Raw genomic sequence first — 6,635 nt, forward strand, 5'->3', positions numbered from 1 at the left:
TACCTTTTGAATTGTTCATTTATGAACTATATTGTTCAGTTTTGAAAACATTGAAATTTCAGATATTTGGTTTGGGCAGATCTTATGAAAATGAATTAAATGTTCACAATCTATGTAAATTCCTAATAATTATCAAGATGTAGACCCAGTAATAGCCAGTGTAAAGATATGGTTTATGACAAATATGAAAACAGTTTTGGCTTCAGCAAATATTGGGATTAAAGTAACAGCAAAACAGACGATGAATCATTTCAATTCATGCTCTTATCATGCTACTTGTTTTTCAACAGATGAGTTGAGATTTGCTGAACATTTTCACTTGAATTTGGTGTCTCTTTAAAATGTGAAGATTGTGTTTGAGCGAGAACATCCTTGCCCATTGCAAGGTAAATTTGTACTGTATACTTAGTGGCAAATGCATTTACTCATGCCAGAGAAACTTGCTCCAAGTGTTGAACATGGATCACTTTGTTTTTTTAAAACGAAATGCAACATTTCTTGTGTTGAACTTTGACTGCCTTTTCATCTTTTCATAGCATTGAGTATTAACCACTGCTTATCCCCATGGATTGTGGAAGTATGCGAGTCACTTAGTAAATATGAGCTTGTGCCAATTTCCATTGCTTAAAATGGGTAAAAGCAAGGCTTGGGTTATAATAACCATATAAGTTAACATTCTGTAAAGGAGTATAATTGGAACCTATTTAGGCCGGTTTGAATGTTCACTTGAAAGTCAGCTGTTCAATCTAATCTTTTAAAAGTTTGAAGTAATCAAGCAGTTAGTTGAAAAGCGCAAGAATTCAGCATGTGATTCTCTTCAAATAGACTCTTGAAACTTACCTCTCCTATGATACCATGTATTGTCCTTAAATTTACCAAGTATTCACATTAGCATTCTGGATCTGTGGCTGTTGGAAATACGAAAAAATAAGGCTCTTACAGACCTAGAGTGTTAACTCAAAAGTTAACCGTTATTTTACTTTGCTGTTTACTTACATAAATTTTCTGGCAGTCATTTATTAGATATGTATAACAAATTAAAAAAAACTCAGCATCTGATTTTAGGGGCTTCATAGAAAATGTTAAAGCGCTTAAAGCTAAAATTGCCAATTCAAAATACTATCTTCAGTAAAGTATTTGCCATGACATACATCTGGACTTGCAACAAAGACAATTGTACATTTTATTCAAAGCAATGTTTTTAGAGAGCAAAGTAAACGGAAGCTATAAAATAAATTGCTCCCTATAAAAGTTATTTCTGTTGAAATAACTGCAGTAAGTGGGTCATTATTGTACACAGATTATGTGCATAAAATCAGTCTCAGTCACTCACAGCAGCATAGTAATTGGACATGATTGCCATTGTGGGAAAAAATCACCCAATAACCTGCACACTAGCTGAAAATAGAATTGCTCTCAGCCAGAGTGATAAAACAGCTTCTTCCCCTCATATTAATGGCAGAAATAAAACATTAAAAATAAAATTATATTTGTTATTGTCATTTGTTAATAACCATCAGGAGCAGACCATTTGGCCCATTGAGTCTGCTCCACCATTCAATCATGTCTGATTTGTCATCCCTCTCAAACCTGCTCTCTACCTTCTCCACATAACTTTTGATGCCTTTACTAATCAAGAACCTACCAAGCCACACTTTAAATATATCCAGTGACTGGGATAAGGTGGTGAAAACTGATTCTTTGAATATTTCTAAGGCAGAGATAGGTGGATACTTGATACACAAGTGGGATGAAAGGTTATCACAAATAGAAGGCAGTGTATGTTGTGGTTAAGATCTGTGATGTTATAAAATGACATAGCAAGTTTGAGAAGCCAGGTAACCTACTTCTACTCTTTAGTTTTTGGGGGATCTCAAACACCATTGAATACCATGCAAGTCCTCCAACATGGAAATGAAGCTGGTAAAAGGGTCAGTAAGGTTGTATACACAGATGCAAACAATGAAGTCCCAAAATTTTGCTGTCACTTTCCAGGGAAATATTGAGAGTTTCAGATGGAACTGCTTGCATTTTCCTGCAAATTATGACCCCTCACTTGTTGAAAACTAATCTTTTCAATTGCAATTAACCAAAGTGACAGGAGTTTGTTCTTCTGCCAATCAATTTTATAAAGTCAATAAACCATAGAAGCCTTGTTTATTTTTTGTAGTGGTTCTCAACTTATTTATAAAACTTTTACACAATAACAAAATTACATGCATCATGAATACTACTTTCTTAACTTCCACCCACCCCTATTTGCCACTGGCCAAATGTGACACTTCTATTTCCTGCTGTATTTGTCAAAGCACAATGTTTGTTGCAGTGTAAACTGTATTTATTTACACAGTTTTGAAGGTCTTCTGAAGGTTTTGTATGGCTTTTATTAATTTTTCTGGTTGGATTATGGTTTTATGGTTTAATTAACTAAATTATCAAAACCAAACCTTGACATTGCTCAAATTAGTTGCTTCTTGCCACTCTGCAGTTCCATAACTCAATTTCTCGGGACGAATCAGGATGGTGAACTTCAGTATGGGGAAACACCACTCGTTCAGTTTGCATATGTAGAAGACTTGTCAGATTAAGTCCTCTAAGATAGGAGCCTAGCAGATGGTAAGGAGCAAAGACAGACACAAATCAGCAGATGTTAATGAGGAGATACTGTATTACAAATACTCAATAAGCTAATCCAATGATATTGATCTCACTGAAAATATATCAAGTACAAATGGGTTGAGTAAAATGCACCTTTATTTTTGTGGACAGCTTCTTTTGTTGTATTATATTTATTTACAGTACAAACAATTTATAAAGACTATTTCCCAGTGTGCAAGATACTGTTCCTGTATGAAAAGCCCCTCTCTTGGGAATGAATTAATTCAGTTTATGATAATTCAAATAAGTATAAGGGAACAGTTTATATATAAGGGAACCCTTATATATCTCCTAAAATTTAGCAATAGTTGGAAAGTCAATGTGATGTCTTAATGGGCTAGCTGGTATTTGAAAGGTACTAGAAAAAAATATCAATATAAATGAAAAGATTTGCTTGAGTAGGCTGCTAACATACCAACTGCTGGTACTTGGCAGCTCATAACTGCCTGTTCAAACTGTTTTAAGAGGTGAGTCACAGTGTCATATAGCACAGAAACAGGCCCTTCAGCCCACCAGATCCATGCTAGCCATGCAGTAAACCCATTTACCAGCACTGGTTCAATAGCCCTCTGTGTCATGGCAGTTCAAGTGGTCCTCTCAATGCTTTTAAATATTGTTAGAGTACCTGTATCCAGGCAACATTTTCCAGATTTCAATCACTCCCTGGAGTACCTTTTCCTAAAACTAAGTTCAGACAGTTTGTCCATCTGGAAAAAATGTGTTTCTAACCATCCTACCTATGCCCATCATCATTTTGTATGCTTCTATTTTGTACAGCTCAGCCTACTCTACTCTGAAAATACCCTACCTGTACCTAAATCTGTCAGCTGTGTAAATTAATATCAACAGTTAAATGTCTAATTCAATGAATCACAAGGAAGGGTGCATGCATGTTTATTTGCAATTCAAATCAACATTGATTTGTTTTAAATTGAAATATAAATGGGACTAAGATTTTGTGAAATTAATTCCTGCTTTATAGTGCACTTACATGGAAGAAAATTTCCTATTCATTAAAATTGCATTCAGTGTGGTAGAGTCTCAAATTCTTGCAGTTTCTACACCAGACAGCCAACATTAACCTGCTTTACAATCAACCATCAACAATAAGTCTAATGCTAAGGTAGGGGACATTCTGTGATGAGGGTATTTTTTTTAATAGTTATAGTCTTTTAAAATCGTTATTGGCAGTGAAAGGATAGCTGTAATTGATGGATGTCAATGTTTGAAGGAATTTTCTTTATGCTACATGTGTGCTACATTTTAAGTTTGTGTGATCTTACAAGTTCACTGAATCCAGAATCATGAAGTAGACAGTAATATATTGGATTAACTATGTGTACACTGCATCACTTGTAGAGAGAAGCTGTGAACCTACACAAATGTGATATGGATCAACATTCCTCACCAACATGATTTGTGCCAATTTGGTTTACAGGACATCATTGGAAGATTTAACCTGAAACCTTCAGGTCCTACATGCTTTATTTAATGACCTGTTCACAGCAGAGCCTACATTTCATATTTTATTGTTACATGCTTGCACTTTCAGTAATGGCAATATTAAATAAATTCAATTCATGAAAATATTAAAGAAAAGCCTAATCAAATATCCCATCTATATTCTAAGGTTTTTTGAAAGCACTTAGTCAATAATATACCTTTGTCAATGAGCTGTAATTGTACAGTAAAAAATTAAACTTTGATATAAGGTGATTGTTGTAACTTTATAAGTAATGTAACATAGAAGTTATTTGATATTGAAGAATTATTTTGGATACATATAATTTTCTTCACAAATATCACAACACTAAAACATATTGTTCACCAAAGCACAGCTTTCAGAAAAGCTGACGTGGGAGTGTGTGTGGTTTTTTCCAGTGTGGAAATGTATGTTTAAGTTCAGTCCATGTATTGAGCTCCTTGCCTTAGTGCCAAAACCTCTGTGGATTATTTATGTGTATGGATCATCAAGTTTTTATGTAAATTAAAATAGACTTGTAGTACTCTTGTAATTATTGTATGTCTCATTGAAATGTCTTGTAATACAATAACTTATTTGTAATATTTGGCTTTTGTTATATTTTATTCAGTATACCAGTTGAAAGTTGGAATAAACTTTTGTCTTTTACAAAAAAAAAGCAAGGCACATTTGATGTAATAGATAACCTTTTTTTTCATTTTAGCCTTTCCTCAAATGTAATTTTACCTTCAGTCAAGGAACAATACTGTACTCTAAGTTTCTGACTTGTGCCAAAATGATATATAGCGTCACAGTAAAAGAGCATATGTTCAGGTCTCGTCAACCCACATTAATGTCTATTTTGGATGAATAATGTTCCTAATCTCATTTGCCTGCTCAATTTTCATATTTCTTTATATAATCTCCTTTAACCACCAACCTAGCCTAGTCCAAAATGTTGACATGTGAGGTAAACTTCTTTATAACACTTTATAGTTTTGTTGTGCAAAGATATGATCCTTGCTCTTAATAAGCTTGAGACTTCCTTTTCAGCTTACAGTGAAGGGAGGAATTGCAACCATGTTTGAATATTTTACTGTTATCAACATTAGCATACCCTTGACAGGTGTAGAATGTGAATCTTAAAATTTTCATTGATAAAAATGGAAGTTAATATTTACTGCAATTTCTGAACAATGTTTGTTAATGCTTAACCTCTTAACTCTTTCCACTGAAGACTCTTTTAATGGATGTAGTGCTGTTAAAAGTTTATGACTTCAAGCTTTATTATAAGCCTTCAAATGACATGTACCACCCAAAATTTTCTTTCCTACTGCCAGTTTCAGCCAGGACCTATGTAATTACATGTACATAATGCTTATGTTACTGTAAAGTTTATATTCATCTCACAGCCTACAGACACTACAGGCATATCACCCAAACACTGATACTTAAGCAGGGCCAGATGAGATCTAATCACAAGCAGCAGCTGATTAGTAGGTCTGGAACACAACTGCAAGACTTCCATGGACTTCTACTTGCCATAATTGAGGCAACCATTACTGAATTTGTGGCAAACAATGAAAGGAAAACCATTGGAGTAAGCCTGTAATCTTATTCCAAATCCTCACCTTTGCATTCCATTACCCTTCATTTTACCAATGCAATTGTATACATCTTAGTGTATCTTCTTGCTCTCGACTATCAATCCCTTCTCAATATCACAACTATTGTACGTTTCTGCTTTTGGAAATGCTAGAACTTAAACTTCACCAGGCAATGCTCTATCAAGGTGAAGGCATTTTTGAACCCATTACTATTACTTCCTAGTGCCCTAGCAATTAGCTATCAGTCAGAAAACCCAGAAAAGTACACCTGTTCAGAGTTGGCATGCTGACAAAGTAGCCCTGAAATCTATCCTCCAATTAGATTGTTGATAGCATAAACCTGCTTTCTCACAAAGACTGTACCTACAGCTACTTATTCTGAAAAGGTACTGTATATTCTGGTGATTACCTTCTGTGCCCATAAGTACTCAAGGTGTCCTACAGGAGACCTAGGCAAATCTTGATTTAATCTCAGGATATGTACAGAGCAGCCCACACATCAGCTGATATTTCAGCATACAGATAGTCCAGTGTAATGCAGTATGACATTAAATGTGTGCCCCTGCACAGAAGTGCTGAAGTTGCACATGGTTCAGAGTCATCCTTAATTATGATTTATAGTGGCCAGGTATGTATAGAAGGTGCAGTGGCCTGTAGCAGAATAAAAGCATCGGTTTCTTGTGGAAGATGGAAAGTCTCTGGAACTTCCCACCTCAGTGCTCTATGACTAAAAAGTTGAGTGAGATCAGTAGCAGCGAAATGAGAAAGTGGATTTTTTTTTTCCATTTGTGGTTCAACATGTTAATATCTGCTCTCAAGTTAATATACCTTCAAAATCACCAGAGTGTGATCAGTGTCACCCTCCACTGGAAGATGTGCTGCAAAGCTTGTTCTGCCTGCTGCTATCT

Source organism: Hypanus sabinus, chromosome 17 (assembly GCF_030144855.1).
Source record: "Hypanus sabinus isolate sHypSab1 chromosome 17, sHypSab1.hap1, whole genome shotgun sequence".
Classification (NCBI taxonomy): Eukaryota; Metazoa; Chordata; class Chondrichthyes; order Myliobatiformes; family Dasyatidae; genus Hypanus; species Hypanus sabinus.